Here is a 23,122-nt window from a genome sequence, read left to right on the forward strand (position 1 = left end):
CCCTGCTTTGGGCTTACCAGATGTGACTAAACTTTTTTGGCTGTTTGCATATGAAAAACGAGGAGTGGCCCTGGGAATTTTAGCCCAAAAGCTGGGACCCTACAAGCGAGCAGTAGCATATTTTTCCAACCAATTGGACGAAGTCAGCAAAGGATGGCCAGGATGCCTCCGGGCAGTGGCGGCTGTTGTCGTAATCATTCAAGAGGCTCGCAAGTTTACCCTGGGGCAGAAAATGATCATTTATACTTCCCACGCAGTAATTTCTGTCTTAGAACAGAAAGGTGGACATTGGTTATCACCGTCAAGATTCTTAAAATATCAGGCAATCCTCATGGAGCAGGACGATGTGGAAATCATTACATCTACAATCGTTAACCCTGCCTCTTTCCTGAGTGATAAACAGGAAACTGACCCCATCGTACATGACTGCATAGAGACAATTGAAACTGTCTATGCAAGTAGACCGGACCTGAAAGAAGAACCACTGGAAGAGGCCGATCATACCTGGTACACAGACGGGAGCAGCTTTGTGAAGAATGGAGTCCGAATGGCCGGGTATGCGGTGACAACAACTGATCAGGTAATAGAAGCAAGATCTCTCCCAAAAGGTACGTCTGCACAGAGGGCAGAAATAATTGCCTTGGTGAGAGCGCTGGAGCTCGCTGAAGGGCTGCGAGTAAATATATGGACAGATTCAAGGTATGCCTTTGGTGTAGTACATGCTCATGGAGCGATCTGGAAAGAACGAGGACTTTTAACTACTCAAGGAAAAGGTATTAAACATGCTGATATGATACTGCGACTTTTAGAAGCAGTTCAGCTTCCAGCAGCTGTGGCCATCATGCATTGTAAAGGTCATCAAAAAGGTAACACTGACAAGGAGGTGGGTAACGAATTGGCTGATCATAAAGCGAGGCAAGCAGCGGAACAAGGTGAGGTATTAAGTTTGATCCCAGAAAAATCCTTATCACTACCTGAAAAGGTAGAATATGATGAAAAAGATAAAAAGCTTATCAAAGATTTAAAAGCTAAGGTTAATCCATCAGGATGGGCAACAGTAGAGGACAATCGAATAATAGTTCCCTTTAGAATACTATGGATGTTGATAAAAACTGAGCATGGCAAAACTCATTGGGGAACAGAAGCTTTATACAATTCTCTCTCTAAGCAAATAATAGCATGAAGTTTATTTCAAACTGTAAAAAATGTGGTTAGTAGATGTGAAACCTGTTTAAAGAATAACTCAAAGGCAGACAACCGGGTAAAGTTTGGAAACATTGGCAAAGGATGTGTTCCAGGTCAGAATTGGCAAATAGACTTCTCGGAATTGCCTAGAAAAGGCGGGTATAGATATCTGTTAGTATTAACAGATACCTATTCCGGGTGGCCTGAAGCATTTCCCTGTCGGACTAACAAAGCCCGAGAAGTGACTAAAGTTTTGCTAAGGGAAATCATCCCTCGGTTTGGAGTCCCTGAAGTAATTTCTTCAGACAGGGGGCCGCATTTTGTATCACAAGTAGTGCAATCTGTTAGTAAATTTTTAGAAATTGACTGGAAATTGCATACACCTTATCGACCCCAAGCAAGCGGGCAGGTGGAGAAAATGAATCACTTAATAAAAACACAATTAAGCAAGATTTGTCAAGAAACCAACTTGAGATGGGATCAGGTCCTTCCAATTGCCTTATTAAGGCTTCGAACTAAACCAAGAACTAAGGAAAAATTGAGTCCCTTCGAAATCTTATATGGGAAACCATTTCAAACTAGGTATCAAGGGCAAGATCTCAGTCAAGTTGGAGAAATGGGCTTACAACAATATCTGATAGCATTAGGAAAACAATTGGAAGAAGTAAACAAAGTAGTAATGTCCACCAGGGCACAGGGATTAGATTCTCCAGTGCATACATTCAAACCTGGAGATTGGGTTTATGTTAAAACTATTTCAGGTCACCCCCTTGAGGAGAAGTGGAATGGACCGTTCCAGATATTGCTGACAACCTACACGGCGATCAAGATCAGAGAACGACCTGCTTGGATTCATTACTCCTGGGTGAAGAAAGCACCTGAGGAACAATGGACAGCAGAAGCCACAGGACCAACAACAATAAGACTGACCCGATGTTAATTGTCACCATTCTGATAAGTATGATTGAAATGGTAAACACTTCCACTCCAAGTTGGCCATGGTCTCACGCCTACCTTAAGTCCACAGGAAGTATGGGACCATCTTTGAACTTAAATTTAGCTACTGTGGTTATGCATGGAATGCAAATATACTCAGAACATGAGTGGGGCTGGGACAAGGACAGTGAGGCTCCCCTCTTGATGGGAACAATCGGAGAAGGGATCCAAATAGGTTGCCGAATGACCAATGGAACCATCCATGAGAAAGCAACTCAAATTACTGTAGAAGGAACTAATAATTCTGTGCTCACAAAGAATCTTTGTGCCCTCGAAAATGAAAAACTAGAATGCTGGAGCAATTTTACATTAACCCAGCCTGTCTTTATAATTTGCCTCTGGAATACTCAGAAAGGTGACATGGCACTCACATTTAAATTCAAAATGGGCATTATTGAACCAGTGACAACAATCACTCCCAGCCCTAACATGATAACAAGTTCATCTAGCACAACGCCACCTATGCCAAATACTCTATTTTTTGAAATTGGACCTTACGTAATTCAGAATACAGGACAACAGCAGATATTGTTTAACCCGTCACGATCCCTTAGACGAGTTGAATTGTCAATGCAAAGTAACATCTCCAGTATCCAGCCAGCCTGTTCACCATTTCTGAAAACCTCTTACATGGGGTGGACAATGTGGTTACATAGACGAAATATCTTCTCCAAAAAACAAATGTTTTTTTCCAATTTCTAGGTTGGAAAAGACCTTAGAGATCATCGAGTCCAACCATCCCTAATCCCCATTAAACCATATCCTCAAGTAGATCATCCACCCTATTCTTAAACACATCCAGGGATGGGGACTCAACCACCTCCCTGGGCAGCCTAAATTCCTCAATCAGTCCGTCGGTATGGCATCAAGTCTTCTCCTATACCCCTTTTGGGGTCGAAATTGGGGGCATATTTGTACCCAAGATCTACATTACGTCATGTGTGTGGGGATGACTGTAGACAAGCTTATTGCTCCTGTTAATGGCACAAAGTCCATCAATTTCCACCATGCAAGGGTGGAGGTAACAGCTCGTTTTGTCCAGGGCGGAAAAATGGAGGAATGAGACCACCGGGCCTCCACCCAGTTTCACACTCCTCCCAGACATTAACACCAGATATGGGTCTAGTGATAGTTGTTCCCTTGCCCTGTTATCCACAAAGAGCTCGCAGGCATCCTGCTGCAGGCATGGACATGTTTTACGTGACTTGGACTTTGTGCAGGGACTGCGCTCTTCTACAGTGCCCGGCAAGATCATGGAGCAGATGCTCCTGGAAACAATGCAAAGGCACATAGAAAATAAGGAGGTGATTGGTGACAGTCAACATGGCTTCAATAAGGGCAAATTGTGCCTGACAAATTTGGTGGCCTTCTATGATGGGGTTACAGCATTGGTGGATAAGGGAAGAGCAAGCGACGTCATCTACCTGGATTTGTCCAAAGCATTTGACACTGTCGTGCATGACATCCTTTTTTTTGGATGAAATGGATTTGATAGATGGACTGCTCAGTGGATAAGGAATTGGCTGGATGGTCGCACTCAAAGAGTTGTGGTCAACAGCTCAATGTCCAAGTGGACGTCGGTGACAAGTAGTGTTCTTCAGGAGTTGGTTTTGGGGCCGGTGCTGTTTAACATCTTTGTAAGTGACATGGACAGTGGGATTGAGTGTACTCTCAGCAAGTTTCCTGACGACACCAAGCTGTGTGGTGTGGTGGACACGCTGGAGGGAAGGGATGCCATCCAGAGGGACCTTGACAGACTTGAGAGGTGGGCCCATGCAAACCTCAGGAAGTTCAACAAGGCCAAGTGCAAGGTCCTGCACATGGGTCGGGGCAATCCTAAGCACGAGTACAGGCTGGGCAGAGAATGGACTGAGAGCAACCCTGCAGAGAAGGACTTGAGGGTGTTGGTTGATGAGAAGCTCAACATGAGCCGGCAATGTGCGCTGGCAGCCCAGAAAGCCAACCGTGTCCTGGGCTGTATCAAAAGAAGCGTGGCCAGCAGGTCGAGGGAGGTGATTCTGCCCCTCTACTCTGCTCTCGTGAGACCAAACTGGCAGTACTGCGTTCAGCAGATAAATTACTGCTTCTTGCTCTCACAGGCAGTGGAATTACAAAACAGATTATCTGAAGAATCCAAGAAAGTTGATAAACTAGATTATGAATGCAAACAGTTGAAAGACAAAGTAGACAGCCTCCAAAAATAAAAAGATGTAAGTTTCATTATGTTATTTTTCTAGTAGTAGTGAAAGCAACCAATTTACTTTATTACACAGAGCTATGGTTATCAAAAAAACTGTTACGTTGTGCTTTTTTCATTCATATGTTTTATTTTCACCAATTAAGACTGTCGTGGGTTAGGCTGCTCCAGCAACCAAACCCACACAGTCGCTCACTCACCCTCCCCCAGCCCCAGGGATGAGGGAGAGAATTAAAGGAGAAACGGGAAACCCGTGGGTTGAGATAAGAACAATTTAATACAGATGATTTAATACACAGTGTAGATGCTCACCACTCCCTCTTATCCGCAGCCCGTCTCGTCCCGAAGCTGCAATCCCGGACGAACGCGAGGCCCCGAAATAGAGAGGGGCAGAGAGAGAGATAGTACTCCGAGAGTGGGAGTACTGGAAGAGAGAGGGAAAATAAAGGCAATAGAGCAAAAGCGCAAAAGAGCAGAAGTGGCAAAAGAGCAAAAGCCCTTCTTTCCGGCTGTCCCTCACTTTTATACTGGGCATGACGCTGCATGATATGGAATACTAATTGGCCAGTTTGGCCCTCAGTCTTAAGTTCCACCACAAGTCACAAGGGGAATCGTGGCCCCCTTGTCCCGGCTATGCTCCCCCCTTATCCTGCCGTGCTTCTGCACTCCGGCACACTGAAAAGTCCTTGGAGTTTCACTTCCAACCACAAACATCATCTTGCTATCAACATTCTTCTCAGAGCGAGCCTCCGAGTAAAACCAAAACACGGAGCTCTTCTAGCTGCTAAAAAGAAGAGCTGACTCTGTCCCAGATAAAACCAGGACAATTTTCCACTTTAAATTTTCTAATATTTGTGTGCAAATACATTTTTAAACTTAGAGTTTATATTACATGGGATAAAGTGACTGTATTAAAATATATGCAATAGATTTTCAAGAGGAAAAGCTCTCACATATAGTGTCAGAAGTTGTTTCTTGACCGTTCACCATGAGAAGGATAATAAATGCCAAAGATAATTGTAATGTATTCTGAAAAACTATTTAAAGTAGGTTTTTTTGTGGCATCTTCCTAGAACTAAACTCAGAAGTTGGTTTTTTTTTCCAAACTAAAGTTCCTTGAGGTAGCATCTGCATGTTTCTCTTTGTGAAATCAAGGCCTCTGTAGCAAGAGGTTTAGGAATCTTGTAGAAGGATGTGTCCTCTGTTGTGATTTCCCCTTTCTCTTGTGATCACTAATCATTGATTTAGTTTCTGGTGTCATCATGGATATGCAGTATAAGCACCAGTTTTTTATCTCTCTCTCTAAGCCACCAACAGACAGAGGTTGATTGCTCTTGCCCTCTCTTGCCAAGAACGATCCTTCATGTTTCTCTGGCATGCTCTAGTTTCTTTGCCAGTTGATTTCTGTTTGTGGATGTTTTTGGAGTCTGTATATTGGCACTTTAAAGTACCACATGAAACATGGCCAACACTTTCAGTTAGCAATTGCTCAGACTTATTTGAAGTGTAAGTCTGTCTTTCCTTCAAGCAGAATCTTTGTAGACACTTTCCTGAAGATATCCTATTTCCCGTCTAAGCTTTTAATAAATTTCCAGGCTTTGCACTTAGGTAGCACTTGAGCTGCAAATTCTCAGTTATATTCTGCTTATAGGTCTTAGATTTCTGTACATTGCCAAATTTACTCAATACTATGGATACCTATCCTTGTCATCACCTTCTTTTGCTCCTCACTCTCGAATTGGAATGGCTCACAGTAGTCTTGTTCATTTCTTGCTTTGCTTTTCTTTCCTGTTTTTTACCTGGTCATGTTGTATTTTCTTCCATCCCCCTCATCACCATCCCAGATTTCAGGGGAAGTTTGTATTTTTGACTTACCTGTTGCTTGGTGGAAACCCTTTCATCTTGTATGAAGGACCTGCATTTCAAGTCATTGCAGATATGGTTTTCTGTTTTGCCATTTGGCAAGAAGTGTTGTTTTGAGGTTACTTGTTTTTGATGCATTCTTTTGAGTGAATAGGTGCCTGTAAAAACGATATCACACCTAAAGTAGTCTCTCTGTTTCGATTAGTGATTCTTAACCTATTATTCTTTCTCAATCCCATTATTCTTTCTGTTTCTTGATTGTCACATCTTAATGTGGCATCAATGACATAGATACTGGGATTGAGTGCACCCTCAAAAGGTTTGCAGATGACACCAAACTGAGTGGTGCAGTTGATTAACTAGAAGGAAGAGAAATTATCCAGAGGGATCTTGACAGGCTTGAGGAGTGGGTCCATGGGAACTTCATGAAGTTTAACAAGGCCAGGGCAATCCCCAGCATCAATATAGACTGGGGGATGAATGGACTGAGAGTAACCCTGCAGAGAAGATACTGAGGATACTGGTGGATGAAAAATTGGACATGAGCCAGCATTGTGCACTTGCATCCAAGAAAATAAATCATATCCTGAGCTACATAAAAAAAAGTGTAGCCAGCAGGTCGAGGGAGGTGATTCTGCCCCTCTGCTCTGCTCTCGTGAGACTCCACCTGCAGTGCTGCGTTCAGCTCTGGAGTCCCCAGTACAAGACAGGCATGGACCTGTTGGAGTGGGTCCAGAGGGCCACAAAAACGATCAGAAGGCTGGAACACCTCTCCTATGAAGAAAGGCTGAGAGAGTTGGGGTTGTTTAGCCTGGAGAAGAGGTGGCTCCAGGGAGACCTTATTGCGGCCTTTCAATATATAAAAGAGGCTTATAAGAAAGGCAGAGAGAGACTTTTTACCAAGACCTGTAGTGACAGGGCAAGGGTTTTAAACTGTAAGATGGTAGATTTAGAATGAATATAAGGAAGAAATTTTTTTACTATGAGAGTGATGAAACACTGGAACAGGTTTCCCAGAGAAGTTGTGGATGCCCCATCATTGGAGGTGTTCAAGGTCAGGATGGAGGGGAATTTGAGCAACCTGATCTAGTGAAAGGTGTCCTTGCCCATGGCAGGCAGGTTGGACTAGATAACCTTTAAAGGTCCCTTCCAACCCAAACCATTCCATGCTTCTATGACTAAAATTACCCGTCACAGATAACCAGTTATATTGTGGTATCTTGTCAATTATACTTTAGAGTTAGCTGTTGAGCTCTTTTTTGTCCTTGTGTCTGTTTTGTCAGAGTATGATAGTATGTGACTGATATCTTTAATAATAATCTGTCTTGGAATTTTCTATATATGTTGTGTTGGCTGATATACCCATGCAATTTGATGAGTTAACTTTTTCTTCAGTATCTGCCACAAGCACTTCTACCACTGATTTAAGCCCTACTGTTCCTCAGAGTACTTATTTCCTGTACCTGTAACTCTTCTCTTTCTGCTACCTGTCATTTCAAGTTCTCAGCTGCCCATTTCTCTTGTGATCTTTCAGGTTTAAAATATTCTTGCTTTCCAGTAATCAACTTCAAGGTATTTTCTGACTGCCAGTATCAAACTCTTCAGTGTTCCCTGCTGAGTGGCTCTTTTTACTGCAATGGTAAAACCAATGTCTGTTCATACAATCAGCATGCCCACTATATTCAGGTTGAACCAACAGTTAAACCAGAATTAACCATGCAAGATTCAGACAACACAAGCCCCTGATGCACCTCACCAAAGTGCTATTTGCCAAAGGAATCACACGTCCTGAATCCATTTGGATTGACTTGTGTCTGGTGTGAGCAGCTACCAGCCAACACAATTCTGTACCTACACAGAGCTAAGGGCTGTCCTAGAACTCATAATGACATGGGACATATCCTAGTTCTAGAGCAGAGTGCCGCTTTGTTTTTTACATAAATTGTCATCCTCTTCTCTTATGTCGGAGTCTTGGGATCCTTTTGGACTACTAACCTGGTGCTACCTGTAGCTTCTTTTCCTTTGCCTTACTGGCAAATGGGAGCATACAGGTCTGACACTTCAAAAGAGTCAACGTATCTACACTCCAGGATGGTCCAGTACTGTTCCTCAGTTGTCTTTGGACTGAGCCTGAAACAACCAGTTTCCTTCCATGTCTGAAATGCTCAGATGATGGCAAAGCCAGTGACACAGATCAGGAGGAGGAAGTGGAACTGCTGTCTAACCTCCCACTGTTGGAAAAGCAACAGTGTCAAGTTACCGTAGTTCATTGGTTGTATTGACTCTGTATATCCCCCAGCTACCTTACATTTCTCTCCTCTTGTCTACTGAATCCAGCTTTCCTTGGTAAAGGAAAAGTAGCCTATGGTATTTTAGCTCACTTTCTTTTCCCTTGGAGCCAACTATGTGTGAGGGGAAAAGGAAGACAGGTGAGCGGTCCCAATGGATGCTGTTTGCTATCTGGTACCTGAAGTTTGCGTCATGAATATCTTGATTTGTGACAGGAACGGAACACAAAATCAACAAAATGGGGCTTAAGTGGGGCCACCTCCAGCACTTATATGTAAGCAAAGAAGTGCCTACAAGGCACCATTATGGAGAAATCCCTCAAACACTTTCTAGGACATCAACACGCTGGGATGCCACTCTGAAATGCCTATAAACTCACGCACGCAGCATGGGGAATAAACATGAGTAGTTAGAGATCTGTGTGTAGTTGCATGGCTATGATCTTGTTGGGATCATGGAGACGTGGTGGGATGGCTCCCATGACTGAAGTGTTGCAATGGAGGAATACAGGCTCTTCAGGAAGGATGGACTGGGAAGAGAGAGCAGCTGGAGTGCTTGGAGCTCTGCCTGGGGATGGATGAGGAGCCACCTTATGGGTAAGGATTATAGAGAAGGTGGGTAAGGGTGACACTGTAGTGGGTGTCTGCTATAGGACCAGGAAGAACAAGTGGATGAGGCTTTCTACAGACTACTTGAAGTAGTCCCACGTTTGCTGGCCCTAGTCCTCATGGGGGACTTCAGCCACCCTGCTATCTGCTGGAGGTCTACAACTAAATTTTGTAACTGGACAAATGAAAAGAAATAGAGAAACATATAATCATAGAATAGAATGGTTTGGGTTGGAACATTTGGTGAGCAATTGGCTGATGGGTCAGGCTCAAAGAGTTATAGTAAATGAGGTTACATCAGGCTGGTGGCCAGTCACCCGTGGGGTTCCCTAGAGCTCAATTTTAGGGCCAGTGCTCTTTAATGTTTTTATAAATGATCTGGTTGCAGGAGTCGAATGTACATTAAGTAAGTTTGCCAGTGATACTAAATTAGGAGGAGCTGTGGACTCCCTCGAGGGTAGAGAGGCCTTACAGAGAGATCTGGGTAGACTAGAGAGCTGGGCAATCATCAACCATATGAAATTTAACAAGAGTAAGTGCCGGATTCTCCACCTGGGACAGGGTAATCCTGCTTATATGTACAATGTCGTGGGTTAGGCCGCTCCGGCAACCAAACCCTACACAGTCGCTCACTCACCCTCCCCCACCCCCAGGGATGAGGGAGAGAATCAAAGAGGAAAAAGAAAAGAGACCCGTGGGTTGAGATAAGAACAATTTACTACTACCGCTACCAATATATATATGTACGGATATGTACAAGGATAAATATATACAAACGAGTGATGTACGGTGTAATTGCTCACCACCCCTTGACCGAGGCCCATCTCTTCCCAAAGCTGCAATCCCAAAACAAATAAATCCCGACACCGCAATCCCGGATGAACGGGAGGCCCGAAATAGAGAGCGAGAGAAAGAGAAAGCACTCTGAGAGTCCGAAAGTGAGAGTCCCGGAAGGGCAAAAAGCTCTTCTTTCCGGCTGACCCTCACTTTTATACTGGGCATGACGCTGCATGATATGGAATACTAATTGGCCAGTCTGGCCTCAATCCTAAGTCCAAGTACAAATTGTAAGGAGAGTCGTGGACTCCCTGTCCCGGCCATGCTCCCCCCTATCCGGTTGTGCTCCTGCACACTGGCAAGAACACGGCAAGCTGAAAAGTCCTTGAGACCTCAGTGCCAACTACAAACATCAGCTTGCTATCAACATTCTTCTCAGAGCGAGCCTCTGAGTAAAACCAAAACACGGAGCTCTTCTAGCTGCTAAAAAGAAGAGCTGACTCTGTCCCAGCTAAAAACAGGACAACAAATTGGAGGACAAGAGGCTGGAGAGTAGCCCTGCAGAAAGACATCTGGGGGTGTGGGTTGATGGCAAGTTGAGTAGGAGACAACAGTATGCCCTGGTGTCCTGGTTTTAAGCTGGGAGAGAGTTTTTTTTTAACAGCCAGAAGAGCTCCGTGTTTTGGTTTTACTCAGAGGCTCACTCTGAGAAGAACGCTGATAGCAAGCTGCCAAGGACTTTTCAGTGTGCCGGAGTGCAGAAACACGGCAGGATAAGGGGGGAGCATAGTTGGGACAAGGGGGACACGATTCCCCTTGTGATTTGTGTGGAACTTAAGACTGAGGGCCAAACTGGAGAGCAGTGGCAAAAACACCCTATTGTAACTGGCCCAGAAGCACCTTGCATCCTTGGCATAGATTATCTTAAGAGAGGGTATTTCAAAGACCCAAAAGGGTATCGGTGGGCTTTTGGCATAGCTGCAGTAGAGACAGAAGAAGGCAGGCAGCTGTCTACTTTGCCTGGTCTCTCAACAGACCCTTCTGCTGTGGGGTTACTGAGGGTCGAAGAACAACAGGTGCCAATTGCAAATACAATAGTGCACCGACGGCAATATCGTACCAACCGAGACTCTCTAATTCCTATCCATAAGTTGATTCGTCAACTGGAGAGTCAAGGAGTCATCACAAAGACCCGCTCCCCTTTTAACAGCTCTATATGGCCTGTACGTAAGTCCAATGGCGAGTGGAGGCTGACGGTAGACTATCGTGGCTTGAATGAAGTTACACCACCATTGAGTGCTGCCGTGCCAGATATGCTGGAACTTCAGTATGAACTGGAGTCAAAGGCAGCCAGGTGGTACGCTACAATTGATATCGCTAATGCGTTTTTCTCAATTCCTTTGGCACCAGAATGCAGGCCACAGTTTGCTTTCACTTGGAGGGGCATCCAGTATACCTGGAATCGACTGCCCCAGGGGTGGAAACACAGTCCCACTATTTGCCATGGACTGATCCAGACCACACTGGAACAGGGTGATGCCCCAGAACATTTGCAATACATTGATGACATCATTGTATGGGGCAACACAGCAGAAGAAGTTTCTGAGAAAGGTGAAAAGATAATCCAAATCCTTCTGAAAGCAGGCTTTGCCATAAAACAGAGTAAAGTCAAGGGACCTGCACAGGAGATTCAGTTTTTGGGAATAAAATGGCAAGATGGGCGTCGTCAGATTCCGATGGACGTGATTAATAACAGCTATGTCCCCGCCAACCAACAAAAAGGAAGCACAAGCTTTCTTAGGCATTGTGGGTTTCTGGCGAATGCATATTCCTGACTACAGCCAGATTGTAAAACCCCTCTATCAAATAACCCAAAAGAAGAACAATTTTGAATGGGGCCCAGAGCAAAAACAAGCCTTTGAACAAATTAAACAAGAAATAGTCCATGCGGTAGCCCTGGGACCAGTCCGGACAGGACAAGATGTCAAAAACGTGCTCTACACTGCAACCGGGGAGAATGGTCCTACCTGGAGTCTCTGGCAAAAAGCGCCAGGGGAGACGCGAGGTCGACCTCTTGGGTTTTGGAGTCGAGGATACAAAGGATCCGAAACCAACTATACTCCAACTGAAAAAGAGATATTGGCAGCATATGAAGGAGTCCGAGCTGCTTCTGAAGTGATTGGTACGGAAGCACAGTTGCTCCTGGCACCCCGATTGCCAGTGCTCGGCTGGATGTTCAAAGGGAGCGTCCCGTCTACACACCACGCAACTGATGCCACATGGAGCAAGTGGATCGCACTGATCACACAAAGAGCTCGGATAGGAAACCTCAATCGCCCAGGAATTTTGGAAGTGATCGCTAACTGGGCTGAAGGTAAAGACTTTGGAATGTCACCAGAGGAGGAGGAGGTGACACGTGCTGAGGAGGCTCCACCTTATAATGAACTATCAGACAATGAGAAGAAATACGCTCTGTTTACTGACGGATCCTGTCATCTTGTAGGAAAACATCGAAAATGGAAAGCTGCTGTATGGAGTCCTACTCGACGGGTCGCAGAAGCTACCGAAGGAGAAGGCGAATCAAGCCAGTTCGCAGAGGTGAAAGCCATCCAACTGGCTTTAGACATCGCTGAACGAGAAAAGTGGCCAATGCTCTATCTCTATACCGACTCTTGGATGGTAGCAAATGCCCTGTGGGGATGGCTACGGCAATGGAAGCAGAGCAGCTGGCAACGCAGAGGTAAACCCATCTGGGCTGCCCCGTTGTGGAAAGACATTGCTGCTCGAGTAGAGAAGCTGATTGTGAAAGTACGACATGTAGATGCCCATGTACCCAAGAGTCGGGCCACAGAAGAACATGAAAACAATCAACAGGTGGATCAGGCCGCCAAGATTAAAGTGGCTCAGGTGGATCTGGACTGGCAACATAAAGGTGAAAAATTTCTAGCTCGTTGGGCCCATGATGCCTCAGGCCATCAAGGAAGGGATGCCACATACAAATGGGCTCGTGATCGAGGGGTGGACCTAACTATGGACACTATTGCAGAGGTGATCCATGAATGTGAAACGTGTGCTGCAATCAAGCAAGCCAAGCGGTTAAAACCTCTTTGGTATGGAGGGCGTTGGTTGAAATATCAGTATGGAGAGGCTTGGCAAATTGACTATGTCACACTTCCACAAACTCGCAGTGGCAAGCGTTACGTGCTTACAATGGTGGAAGCGACCACTGGATGGCTGGAAACCTATGCTGTGCCCCATGCCACCGCCCGGAACACGATCTTGGGCCTTGAAAAGCAAATCTTGTGGCGGCATGGCACCCCAGAAAGAATCGAGTCAGACAACGGGACTCATTTCCGTAACAATCTTATAGACACGTGGGCCAAAGAGCATGGCATCGAGTGGGTATATCACATCCCCTATCATGCACCAGCTTCTGGGAAGATTGAACGATATAATGGATTGCTAAAAACCACACTGAAAGCAATGGGTGGTGGAACCTTCAAACATTGGGATACGCATTTAGCAAAAGCCGCCTGGTTAGTCATCACTAGAGGATCTGCCAATTGAGCTGGTCCTGCGCAATCAGAACTTCTACGTACTGTAGAAGGAGATAAAGTCCCTGTAGTGCACATGAGGAATATACTCGGGAAGACAGTTTGGGTTATTCCTGCCTCGGGTAAAGGTAAACCCATTCGTGGGATTGCTTTTGCTCAGGGGCCTGGGCGCACTTGGTGGGTGATGCAAAAGGACGGGGAAGTCCGATGTGTACGTCAAGGGGATTTGATGTTGGGTGAAAATAGATGATAAAATTAATTGAATTGTGTGATATTAATTGCTGAATAACCCTGTCCCTGCATGCCGTCATTGCTATGGTTGTCACATTGTACTAATGTCATTATATTAAGAATCATCCAGGTTAATGAATAATGAACATCGTCAGAATCAGAACCGATTCCAAACACCCAGCAACTTCTTCGAGATCAACATCTTCAACCTGCAGACAGCGGCTGGATACATCAACTACGAGCTCCAGGCGCCACACGCAACAAAGACTACATGTCATCCGTTCTACCGACTGAGCGAATTCCACGTCATCTTTCCTGCCCTGAGAGACTGCTGTAACAGATGAAGACACATTTTGGAGGGATGACCCATGGCTAAGGGAATAGTATATATGTAAGGTTTGAGCATGACGTGCATGGTATGGAATAAGGGGTGGATACTGTCCTGGTTTTAGCTGGGACAGAGTTTTTTTTTAACAGCCAGAAGAGCTCCGTGTTTTGGTTTTACTCAGAGGCTCACTCTGAGAAGAACGCTGATAGCAAGCTGCCAAGGACTTTTCAGTGTGCCGGAGTGCAGAAACACGGCAGGATAAGGGGGGAGCATAGTTGGGACAAGGGGGACACGATTCCCCTTGTGATTTGTGTGGAACTTAAGACTGAGGGCCAAACTGGCCAATTAGTATTCCATATCATGCAGCGTCATGCCCGGTATAAAAGCGAGGGTCAGCCAGGAAGAAGGGCTTTTGCGCTTTGGCTCTTTTGCACTTTTGCTCTTTTGCGCTTGCTGCGCTGTTGCTCTCCTGTTTTTCCTTTCTTCTCTCTCTCTCTGCCCCTCTCTATTTTGGGGCCTCACGTTCGTCCGGGATTGCAGCTTCGGGACGAGACGGGCTTCGCATACGAGGGGGTGGTGAGCATCTATCCTGTGTATTAAATCATCTGTATTAAATCATTCTTATCTCAACCCATGGGTTTCCCGTTTATCCCTTAATTCTCTCCCTCATTCCTGGGGGTGGGGGAGGGGGAGTGACCGGCTGTGTGGGGGGGAAGTTTTCAACTTAACCCACGACACCTGGCAGCCAAAAGGGCCAACCGTGTCCTGGGGTTCATCAAGCACAGCACAGCTAGCCAGCCGAGGGAGATGATTGTCCCACTCTACACTGCACTGGTGCGGCCCCACCTTGAGTACTGTGTGCAGTTTTGGGTGCCTCAATGTAAGTAGGACATCAAACTATTAGAGTGTGTCTCTATTAGAGGAGGGCGACCAAGATGGTGAGAGGTCTCGAGGGCAAGACTTAGGAGGAGTGGCTGAGGTCACTTGGATTATTCAGCTTGGAGAAGAGAAGGCTGAGGGGTGACCTTATTGCAGTCTACAACTTCCTCAAGGCGGGCAGTGGAGGTGGAGGTGCTGATCTCCTCTCTCTGGTGACCAGCGACAGGACACAAGGCAATGGAATGAAGTTGCATCAGGGGAAGTTCAGATTGGACGTTAGGAAAAGGTTTTCCACTGAGAGGGTGGTCGGTCACTGGAACAGGCTCCCCAGGGAAGTGGTCATGGCACCAAGCCTGTCAGAGTTCAAGGAGCATCTGGACAATGCTCTTAGTCATATGGTTTAGTGTTAGGTAGTCCTGCGAGTAGCAGGGAGTTGGACTCAATGATCCTTATGGGTCCCTTCCAACTTGAGATATTCAATGATTCTATGATAAAAGCAGTATAATACGCTTCAGGAGAAGATAGATAGCAGGAAAGGTTAAAGGAAGGGGAGTCCATTATCAAAACATTCATTAAGTCAATGTATTTGCTTTACGTGGCAAGGTTTTGGTAGCAGGGGGACTGTAGGGGTGGCTTCAGCGAGAAGACACCAGAAACTGCTCCCATTCTGGACAGAGCCGGTTTCAGCCACCTACAAGACAGATCCACCGCTGGCCAAAGCTGAGCCAATCAGCGGTGATGGTAGCACCTCTGTGATAACACATTTAAGAAAGGGTAACAAAACACTGCACAACAGCAGCTGAGGAAGAGAGAAGAGAGAAACAGCTGTGCAGTCACCAAGGTCAGTGAAGAAGGAGAGAGAGGAGGTGCTCCAGGCACCAAAGGAGAGATTCCCCTGCAGTCTGTGGTGAAAACCATGGTGACACAGGTTGTCTCCCTGCAGCCCATGGAGGTTAACAGTGGAGCAGATATCCACACTGCAGCCTGTGGAGGACCCCACACCGGAGCAGAGGGATGTGCCTTGAAGGAAGCTGTGACCCTGTGGAGAGCCCACCCTGGAGCAGGCTCCTGGCAGGACCTGTGGCCCCGTGGGGGACCCATGCTGGAGCAGTCCTTTCCTGAAGGACTGCACCCTGTGGAACGGACCCATGCTGGAGGAGTTCTTGAAGAACTGCAGCCTGTGAGAAGGACCCATGTTGGAGAAGTTCATGAAGGACTGTATTGTGTGGGTGGGACTCCACACTAGAGCAGCGGAAGAGCGTGAAGAGGAAGGAGCAGCAGAGATGAAGTGTTATGATCTGACTACAACTCCCTATTGCCCATCCCCCCCGCGCTGCTCAGAGGGGAGGAGGTAGAGAAGTCGGGAATGAAGTTGAGCCTAGGAAGAAGGGAGGGGTGGGGGGGAAGATCTTTTTAGATTTCTTCTTATTTCTCATTACTCTGCTCTCTTTTTAATTGGCAATAAGTTAAGTTCATTTCCCCAAGTCGAGTCTGTTTTGCCCATGATGGTAATTGCTGAGTGATCTCCCTGTCCTTATCTCAACCCATGAGCTTTTCCATTGCATTTTCTCCCCTGTCCTACTGAGGAGAAGGAGTGATAGAGCGGCTTGGTGGACACCTGGAGGCTAGCCAAGATCGACCCACCACAGTTGAGAAGATTTAAACTTCTAGAGAAGTGGGGCATGCAAGCAAAGTTCTTTGACATGGAGAAGGCTTGTTTGATTTGTTTTTCTAACTCAAAAGAGGAAAATGTTTCTTCTAGAAGTGCAAACTCTGTGCCCCTTTGTTACTGATACTTAGAATTTTAGGAATTAGAATTTAATCAATAGTTTGTAATTAATATAGGTTGCAATTGATTTTAATAATATAAAGCTATAAGAACTATTTCAATGAAAAGTATGCTCGTACAGTAACCAGATGCTGCTATGAAATTCTTTGTATAATCCTGTACCAATACCAAAGGGATAAGTTAGAATCATGTAGAAATTAGATAACAAGTACAAGTTGACCTACCAATTGATTTATGATACTTACATAGAACTAGAAGAATGCATGTAGCTATCAAGGTTTGGATTAATGAGAATAAAGAAGGCCAGCCTTAACGAGTTATGGGTACTTGCCAAGAAACCATGAGGTAACTACCGGAAACTGTGAACTTAAGCAAAATGTAATTCTGGCAGGGGGAGATCGCGACCACCGACTCATAGACCACCTACCCATATTATACCCCAGACTCATTTCCAGATGATTCTAACTTTTATTGCGCAGAATCAGAAATAGGGGAAGAATATGCTAATGATTTTCGGGAAATAATTTGTTTATGCATGTGTAAGCTCTATATAAGAAGTTTAATTTTGGTGCAAGGTGCGCACGCTAGGAGGAGATATCCCCCGTGCACCCGGCGCCGCAATAAAGAAGTGTCTGCTTATCTACATCCCATTGGTGTTGATAAGTTTCTTACTCCGGATTTTTGGTAACACCTTTTTCATCACAGTGGAAAAAAGTATGGGTTTTTTCAATACTGAAAGGCTTAATTTTTACACACTATGGATACTCTAGCATACCTCCTGAATGGCTGTCATGACAACATGTTGAACTGATTCTTCCATCATCATTATGGTCTGTATGTACTCTGAAAATAAGAGCATTCAGGTGAGTTACTATTTAAGCTTGATAAAGTCACGCAGAACATGAGATCAGTAGTCATATCTTTCCTATAAGCTGAGCAAGTGCTAAAGATGAGACTGAAATTTGTAATTACCTTTCAAGTTTCAGGCCAGCAAACTCAAGAACACATTATAGGAAAAAAAAAGTCTATTCGGACATAAATCAAGGCTCACTGGAACACTGCAACATGTTTGGTTTTGTTTTTTTTTTCCAATGATGGCCATTTCTTTCTTCACCATTACCTCCCAAAAGAACTGTCTACTCTCCAAGTGATTTTCTCCCTTTGTTCCTGAATGAGGACTTTGACTCCTTGTCCTGCCTTTCTACAGAACGCTCATTTCACAGAATTTCAAAATGAGGTCTTGAGAGAGCACAGAACTAAGAATACAATAAATCCTCTCCACGTTTTCTCTTATATTTCCTCTTTCCTTGTCGGAGTGCAGATCCTTGAAGAAACCGCACAAAGAAAACCTTGTGTAAATAAGGACTGGAGCTCGAAAGTTAGGCCTCAAGGGCAGAATGCCCTTGAAGTTAAGGATAAGAAAACTATGCAGTATGATAAGGGAGTAGTGTTTGCTTAGAGCAGAGCTTCGCTAGGCGGGTGTCTGTTTGAAATAAGCTGTTAAATATGACAAGCGTATGTATCATCCAATAATGGTGTAGAAAAGGTGTGGTCTCAGGATTATTGGCAAATACTGTCTATATAAGCAATAAGAACTGCACAATAAATGAGACTTCCTGCAGCTAACTCATATTGAGTCGTCTCAGTACTTCTCCAAATCCCTTCTCCGCATTATGGCGCCCGAACAGGGACAGGAAGAATGAGCTGGACTCACTATCGTTTCGCTCGGGACATCTATTACTTGTTTTGAACGAGTGTTATTTTAGCGGAGAAGGGACGGCGACTTCAGGTGGCCCATCAGGGAAAGCCGGGCGGATCTACATTCAGGCGGCCTATAGGGGAAAGCCGGACGATCTGCAGGATCCATTGTCGCAATTGGTGAGAAGCTTCTTAGAGGAGCGTGGATTAAAACTTGGAAAAAGATATTGGCCCCCCTGATTGCAGTGGGGTATGCAAAAGATATTATCGGGAAACACGAAGAATTAGGAACCAAAGGAAAGAAGAAGTAAGCGACTGAAGAAAAAAAAAAAATAAGCGACACCTGCCTCAACAGGAGGAGGTAAGCGACTGGGAACAATGGGAAGCATGGCTTTAACAGAACATAAGTCTGTAGTTAAAATGTTGAAAAAGTGCTAGAGAAACCAGCACTATTAACAGTTCTGACTTGATAAAACTCCCGGTACTCCTGGTTTGGGTATCAGCCCATGTACCGGAGGCAAACTCTTCAAATATATACATGACAAGGACTTGGGACACTATAGACGTTAAACTTTGGCGTGCAGCCACCTGTGGGGATGCTGCCGGCCTGGAAAAGTCATCATCGAATGTTTTGATCCAGGGCCTCGAACGAAAGACAGACTTATTTCTTTCCCCCTCTTCCAGCGAAGTCGGTACACCGGCATCCCCGCGCCGCGCCGCCCACCGCGCCCGGCGGCGCCCCGGGAACGCCGCTGCTGCTGCCGGCCGGGGCCGCGGGCGCGGCGTTTGCCTCGGCGCTGCCGCCCGTGCGCGGAGCGAGTCGCGGCTGGACGGGACGGAGACGCGCTGCGGGCCCCGCTGCGCCGGTTCGTTCGCAGCTGATGGTCCCCTCGGCGGGAGGGGTCGGCGGCGGTGTACGGAGCGCGAGCGGCCAGAGCTGCGGCAACAACAACAACAGCGACAACAACAAGGGGGGGGCCGGCACAGGGCTGCTGGGTCGTCGTCGCCACCCCGCCCCCCCCCCGCCCGGCTGAGGCGAGGGAGGGCTGACCCTCCGCCGCCGCTGCCCCCCCACCCGTCGGCCGCGCCTGGAGAGCGGCCGCTTGGCCCCGCCCCCCCGCCCGGCTGAGGCCCGGGGCCCAGGTTTTACCAAGAGAGACAGCGCATCGTAACTTGGATCGTCTCGATCGGCATCGCGGGAAATAACTAATCCTCTTCTGTTCCAGCAATTTGAACAGTTAATATCAGTGTTGCAAAACCGTAAACGTGCGTATTCCATTGTACATCTGCGAGCGCACACCACGCTTCCAGGGCCTGTAGCAGAAGGGAACAGGCGAGCTGAGCCTCTCACGAGTGCAGCTCTGGTACCAAACTCGCTCGTGCAGGCAAACATCTTGCATGACTTCTACCATCAGAATGCTAATGCCATTAGGTGACAATTTGGTATAACAAGAGAGCAAGCCCGCTCAATCGTACAATTAAGGGCGGAAGGAGGATCCGGGGAACTACAGGCCTGTCAGTTTGACCTCGGTGACGGGCAAAGTCATGGAACAGGTTATCTTGAGTGCTATTAATGAGCACATACAGGTTAACCGGGTGATCAGGCCCAGTCAACATGGGTTTATGAAAGGCAGGTCTTGCCAATCAAACCTGATCACCTTCTATGACAGGGTGACCCGCCTGGTTGACGAGGAAAGGGCTGTGGATGTAGTTTTCCTAGACCTCAGTAAAGCCTTTGATACAGTTTCTCACAGTGTTCTGGTTGAGAAACTGATAACTGCTGGCCTGGATAGGCACACCCTCCTTTGGGTTAAAAACTGGCTGGATGGCCGGGCCCAAAGAGTGGTGGTAAATGGGGCTAAATCCGGCTGGAGGCCGGTCACCAGTGGGGTTCCCCAGGGCTCAGTGCTGGGTCCAGTTCTGTTTAACATCTTTATCAATGACCTGGATGAGGGAATTGAATGTACCCTCAGTAAATTTGCGGACGACACCAAGCTGGGAGGCTGTGTCGATCTGCTCGAGGGTAGGGAGGCCCTTCAGAGGGATTTGAACAGACTGGATCGTTGGGCTGAGGCCAATGGCATGAGCTTTAATAAGGCCAAGTGCAGAGTCCTTCACTTGGGGTATAAAAACCCCAAGCATCGCTATAGGCTCGGGGAAGAGTGGCTGGAGAGCTGCCTGGCGGAGAAGGACCTGGGGGTCTTGGTTGACTACCGGCTTGATATGAGCCAGCAGTGTGCCCAGGTGGCCAAAAAGGCCAATGGGATACTGGCATGTATCAAGAATAGTGTGACCAGCAGGAGCAGGGAAGTGATCCTGCCCCTGTACTCGGCACTGGTGAGGCTGCACCTGGAATATTGTGTCCAGTTTTGGGCCCCTCGCTTTAAGAGAGATATTGAGCTCCTGGAGCGAGTCCAAAGAAGGGCGACTAAACTGGTCAAGGGGCTGGAAAATAAAACTTATGAGGAGCGGCTGAGGGAGTTGGGGCTGTTTAGCCTGGAGAAGAGGAGGCTGAGGGAAGACCTGATTACGGCCTATAAATACTTGAGAAAAGATGGTGGGGAGGTGGGGGAAGGACTCTTTACATTAGTGATGGGTGATAGAACAAGAGGAAATGGGCATAAGCTTAGTCAGGGGAGATTCAGGTTGGATGTTAGGAAGTATTTCTTCTCTGAAAGGGTTGTCAGCCACTGGAATAGGCTGCCCAGGGAGGTGGTTGAGTCCCCATCCCTGGATGTGTTTAAGAATAGGGTGGATGATCTACTTGAGGATATGGTTTAATGGGGATTAGGGATGGTTGGACTCGATGATCTCTAAGGTCTTTTCCAACCTAGAAATCTATGAATCTATGAATTGTGTAGTACCTGTCAAAATACGATTGTGCCACCAGTGAATGGTGTTAATCCTTGTGGTTTACGCTCGCAGGAACTTTGGCATACACTTCTTATCAGACATATGTATTTTTGTCATCATAAGGTATTGAGCATGTTACTGGTATTTCGTACAATCCTACTGGGCAACTGATCATAGAATACGCATATGGTACTTTGGAGAATATGCTTTTAAAACAAGAAGGGGGAAATCTCCCAATGAAACAATAGCTAAAGTGTTATAGGTGTTAAATCTCTTAAATTGAGAGCTAAATATTTTGGGATGAATAAAATGTCACACATGTCAAAATCAGGCACAGGCAGGGTTACAGCAAGTGGCTTTCCAACAACTGACTGAATTGGCTAAGAGAGCATTAAGACGTGTCCCTGATGTTTGGGACAGGGGAGGCTTCCTTTGCTTCCATTCGGCAGGGAGCACAGGAACCTGTCGTGGTTTTAGGCTGATCCAGCAACTAAAACTCACACAGTCTCTCCTTCTCCAGTAAAGTAGAGAGGAGAGAAAAAAAACCCAAAGGGACTGAGGGTTGAGACAAGAACAGAGGGAGCACCCACCAACCATGGTCCTGGGCAAAACAGGCAGAGCTTTTCTCAAAGCAAAACAGTTTATTAATGATTACTTAGAAGGACAAAGGGAAACAAAAACCGATTACTTGAGAGGACAGAAAGAAACAAAACCAGATCTTAAAACCAACACCTTCCCCCCCCCCTTCCTTTTCCTCCCGGCTCTACCTCCTCCCCCCAGCAGCACAGGGGGCAGGGACTGGGGGAGTGCAGGTCAGTTCATGCCGTGCTGTTACTGCTGCTTCTTTCTTAAAGGAGAAGGAGTCCTTACACCCTTTTCCCCTGCTCCAATGGATCCCCTACCCACGAGGAAAAATCCACAAACTTCTCCAGCGTGAGTCCAGCCCACTGGAAACAATCCTCCCCACAGATTGCTCCGGTGTGGGCTTTACCACAGTCTCGGGTACTTAGGGAGCTGTAGCCATTCGCTCCGGCGTGGGTCGTCACGAAGACTCCAGATGCCTCTCTGCCTTGTCGTGCACCCCAACACGACCATCCTCAGGCTCAGGCATCTTCTCCCCACGGGCTGCAAGTGGGTCTCTGCTCCACCGAGGCCGTCCTGGTTGCAGGGGGGCTGCCTGCTATCTCACCATCAGCCGCAGGGGAAACTCGGCTCCGGCACACCTCCTCCCGCTCCATCCTCACTGACCTGCTGTCGATGCGGCTGTTTCTCTCAGATCTCAGTCCTCTCCAGGTGAACTCAGCCCAGTGGGCACCCCGGGAGTGGGGTGCCCCCGAGTTCCCCAGCTGGCTCCGCCGCCGCCATTCTCCGTGGGCAGCGCCGGCCCGACGCAGGCAGCTGCCCGGCCGGGAGCCAGGGAGCGGGGGCAGTGCCCTCCTCCCTACTCTGCTCGATCCTGGGCGAAGCACCTTTTCCAGTTCCCTTGTCCTGACTTAAATAGGGCAATTCGCAGAGGCGCTCTATTGGCTCAATCCCGAGGGGGATGGCAGTCTGATCTGGTGGCCAGAACTAAGCCTAACCTGGTTCCAAAACCGGGGAGGTCGCAGGGAGCAAAACCCCTCTCCTGCCACCAGAACCACCCCCCCCCCCCCAATCAAACCATGACAAACCTTATGAGCATTTCTTTGATCGGCTACAAATGGCAGTTCAGAGATAAACAGAAAATCCGGCTACTGCAGATGTGTTGGTATTCCAGTTAGCCATTGAAAATGCTAACACAGACTGCCAACAAGCTCTTGATCTTATCAGAAATCAGGCAAAAACGATTGCAGATTTAGTAAAGGTGTGTCACAATGTGGACTCGGAACACTATAA

The 23,122-nt window shown here is 46.8% G+C and overlaps 1 pseudogene; it reads left to right on the forward strand.

Moving 5' to 3' along the window:
• The first annotated feature begins 331 nt into the window (after positions 1-331).
• Positions 332-23,122, forward strand: part of LOC147526237 (protein Hook homolog 3-like) — an 83,787-nt pseudogene continuing 60,996 nt past the window's right edge.

The sequence above is a fragment of the Tauraco erythrolophus genome, chromosome W (genome assembly GCF_009769465.1).
Source record: "Tauraco erythrolophus isolate bTauEry1 chromosome W, bTauEry1.pri, whole genome shotgun sequence".
NCBI lineage: Eukaryota > Metazoa > Chordata > Aves > Musophagiformes > Musophagidae > Tauraco > Tauraco erythrolophus.